Below are 4336 nucleotides of genomic sequence, written 5' to 3'. Positions count from 1 at the left end.
TTAGATTAGAATTGCCTTTGTTTTTCCTGCTTTTTCATGTATGCCTTTCTGCTCTTTATCTACAAACTCAATTGAATCCCAACTTCCTAATATCTCTTGATGGAGAGAATGATGGATAGATAAATAGAAAACTAGATTGATATCTCTCCATATATATCTTTATGTCTCTCAATATGAATAGATATATACTAAGCTTTTGTTTATTGATCAAATGATAGATATATTTATTGCATTTCTGTTGAACTTAGCTTGTGGTTTCACGTAATAATTAAAGTCCGTCTAATGCAGATAAAAGAGATATTGGGTATAAAGCTAAGATATTTTCTACTTAGGCAAAATGCCCAGAAATTCCAAAGATCTTACTTTATAATAAAATGGTTCAAGCCCTATTGTCACCAAAAGATAGATGAACAAAGATTTTCTGAATCTGCTTGGTTTTGATGCTGTATATAATGGGGTTCATGAATGGAGGAAATAGAAAATAAATATAGCTCATTGTAATATGAACCACATGTGGGGTGTGTTTCCCAAACCTATGCATGAAAGTTAGGCCAAGCACAGTGATGTAAAATACCAGGACACAGCTAATATGGGAAACACAAGTGTTGAGAGCTTTAGCTTGCTTCCCTCTGGAGGCAATGCCCATAACTGTCTTAAGGATTAAGATATAAGAAAAGACAGCAATCATAGCATCTAGGAAGAAAGTCAAAGCAACCAGAATAACTGGCTATAAGTGACTAAATGCAATATTAGCACAGGCAAGTTTTATGACATCTTGGTGGAGGCAAAAGGCAAGAGAAAGAACATGGGACTGACAGTGTGGGAACCTATACAGTGCCAGGATTGGAGGCACAAGGGATAAAAAGCCCCTCAACAGTACCCCCAGTCCTATCTTTATCACTCTGGAATTGGTAAGGATAGAGTTATACCTCAGGGAATGTGGATGGCAATAAAATAGTCATAGGCAAGCAAGATACCCGATTCCACAATAGAAAGAGAGTGGATGATGTGGGCCTTTTCACAGGTCCCATGGCTCATATCCCAGAGATTCACCCATAAGACACCCACTACCGTAGGCATTGTGATCAGCGTCACTATGAGGTCTGTGTCTGCAAGCATGGTAAGGAAGTACTACATGGGTCCATGAAGGCTGTGGTCATCCTTGATGAGGTAGAGCAGTGTGCCATTGCCAAGAAACACAGAGACATACACTGCAAAGAAGGGGATGGAATTCCAGTGATGAATGGCCTCTAGGCCTGGGAAGCCAGTCAGTCAAATGGGGGCCCAACTAATATTGAGCCACAGGGAAAGAGAAGATGTATGAAAACTATTAGTCCCCAAACTCAACCTTTTCAGTGTGTACTAAATCTTTGTGAGAATATATAAGACTATTTCTATTAGAAATAATTGATTGACAAATGTATGGTTATGGAATTATTGTTTTTCAAAAAAGCAGCAGAGATTTGTAGACTATTCCATAGATAAGAAATAAAGATCCTCTTTAGGGGGCAGAGCCAAGATGGCGGACTGCAGCTAGCTTTTAACAGAAGCTTCCATCCAGAAGGACGCTTAAAGGACAGAAGTTTAGCAAGTTAGCTGATGGTTTGGAGCAGAGCCAAGAGAGAAGATTGAAGAGTGCTTTTCAACCTTCCTGAGGTGAGCTGTGACCCCAAAAATACAACCAAAAGGTACAAAATCCACCACCAAGCAGACGGGAGTCCCCTCCCCCACAACAAGGGCTCACAGTTTACTCCATGCAAACAAGTGAGCAGAGTTCAAACTTCCTCCACTCTATCCCACGGGAGAGACCCCCTAAAAACTGAACCTCCTATCCCTGCTGGCGTGCCATGACACCCTTCGGCCAGGCATAAAACTGTAGAACTGTATAAAACTGTATATATTCCCCACCTGCAACATTGAACTCCGAGGAGTCCTGACCCACCCACTCCGAGGTCTGGAGGTTTGTTACCTATGGAATCCAGATTCTTGGGCATCTCCTTGAGAGAAGTGGAGGGGGAAAGAGCTGGTGCTGTTCTGTGCTGACTGTGGTGCAGGCATGAGGAGAGGAGAGTCAGCTCAGGGGATGCCAGTGCAGCAACGGTGGCATCCTGAGCTGCAAGCTGACACCATTCCAGCCCCATCTCTCTGGGCAAGCAGAGGTTCCAGACAGCAGCCATAGGGAGGGCACAGATAACTTTCCTGGGTGGAGTACCAGCCCTCAGGGTCTAATCCCCCTGAGACAAAGGCAGTGGGCGGGCAGAGGCTAGAATTGACACCTAAGTGTAAACTGCTATCTGTCTGCTGCCCAGAGCTGAATGCAACCTCTGATTTACAGAGAAATCTAGTGGACAGAAGCCTAATTTAAACATGCAAGGCCCCCCTGCTGAACTCAGATTTCTGGCTGATTTTGCCAGTCATAAACCCTGGGAGCAGTGGCCTACTAGAGTGAATAGGGTCACAGACCTGGGGGATTACGAGTGACTGGGTGCAAGGTGGGGAAGGAGGTATTAACCTTCTCAGACTAACCCATTTGCCGAGTGGGTCCCTTTGCCCTCACGAAGCTGGGCGAGCCCCAAACTGCTTGCTAAAGTCGCACGCCTCACAGGCAACAGAGGAGATCCTTGCCCCAGGCTTCTGCTCTGGGCAGGCCCAGAACTGCTTGCTAGTGCCATGGGCATCCCGCAGGCAGTGGCAGGGGAGTCCTCCATTCCAGGTAGACCCAAAACAGCTTGCTAGAGACACACACACTCCACAGGGGGCAGGGGAAAAGTTCCCCACTCCAGACCCCCTAGCAGGGTGGGCCTAGAACTGCTTGCTAGAGACACGCAAACCCTGCAGGTGGTGGTGGAAGGGTCTACCACTCATGGAGGGCCCAGAACTGTTTGCTAGAGCCACATATGTCCCTCAGACAGAGGTGGAGGAGTTCCCCTGTTCCGGGCTACTGTGCTTGGAGGGCACAGATCGGCTTGCTAGCGCTGCACATGTCCAACGGTTAGATGGTGAAGGAGTAATCCGCTTCCCCCCAGCCACTATGTCGGAGCTGAACTAGGACTGATCTGGTCGCTCGCATACCCTGTGCTACCGCTGCCTTTCCCCCACCCCCTGGCTACTCCAGGGTGCTGAACTAGGACTGATCGAAAGGGCGATGGTGAAGGAATCCTCCGCTCCCCCCTCCAGCTACTCACGAGGCTGAACTAGGACTGATTTAGCCACTACGGTTCCCCTGTTCCACTGGTTGCCCCAGGGGGGCCAAACTAGGACTGATCCAGCTGCTGCCGGTCTCCTGCCCTTCAGTCACCCCAGCAGGCTGAACGAGGTCTAATCCAGACACACACACTCCTGTGCAGCTGCTGCTGTTCCACTGCATCCTGGCTGCCCCAGCACCTGAGAACTGGGAGTAGACAACAGACATGACCTGCCTGTCTCTCTGGGCAACCAGAAGAAGCTACCAACTGAACAGTTCTGATAAGGACTCCAAACAAGGTAAACTCAGCATGGGGCGGAACCAGCGGAAAAACTCTGGCAACTCAAATAACTAGAGTAGATCAACTCCTCCAAAGGAAAATGGGGAAGACACAATTGAAGACTCCATCCACAAGCAAATGGCTGGGACGTCAGAAATTGAGTTCAGAATGTGGATAGCAAATAAGATTAACAGAATGGAAGAAAGGAAGGAATTAAGAGTTCAAGAAATTATTCAAAAGATTTCTCAAGAAATTATCCTAAAGATATTGCAAGAAATTATTCAAAAGATGTCTCAAGAACTCACCAATTTCAAAGATAAAATGATCAAAGATTTTGAAACACTGAGACAAGAGGTTGCAGCTCTCAAGGATCTGAAAGACATGGTGGAATCCCTCCATAACAGAATGCAACATGCAGAAGAAAGGACCTCTGATTCTGAAGACAAAGCTTTTGAAGAAGCCCAGGAGCGCAAAGATCAAAAGAAATGGAGAGCAAAAACAGATCTCACTCTCAGAGAACTCTCTGATAATTTGAAGAAAACTGATATTCGCCTTATAGAATCCCAGAAGGTGATGAAGTTGCTTCACAAAACACAGAGGCTCATCTTCATGAAATTATGAAAGAGAAATTTCCAGACATGCCAAGAGATTCTGAAAATCAGATAGCAGATAGTTTCAGAACCCCAGCATGACTCAACCTGAACAAGACATCCCCCAGACACATCATAATTAACTTCACGAAAGTTAAGATAAAAGAGAAAATTCTGAAAGCAGTTAGACGTAAGAAAACCATAACCTACAAGGGGAAGAGTATTAGGATGACTGCAGATCTCTCAGCTGAAACCTTTCAGGCTAGAAGAGGATGGTCATCG

General features: G+C 45.9%; 1 pseudogene; it reads right to left on the bottom strand.

The window, feature by feature from the left end:
* Nucleotides 1–379: 379 nt before the first annotated feature.
* On the bottom strand, nt 380–2678 carry LOC100955586 (annotated as a pseudogene).
* Between the last annotated feature and the right edge of the window lie 1658 nt (nt 2679–4336).

The sequence above is a fragment of the Otolemur garnettii genome, unplaced genomic scaffold, assembly GCF_000181295.1.
Source record: "Otolemur garnettii isolate 467f Iridium unplaced genomic scaffold, OtoGar3 scaffold00001, whole genome shotgun sequence".
Taxonomy (NCBI): domain Eukaryota; kingdom Metazoa; phylum Chordata; class Mammalia; order Primates; family Galagidae; genus Otolemur; species Otolemur garnettii.
This window is presented reverse-complemented; position numbering and strand designations above follow the sequence as displayed.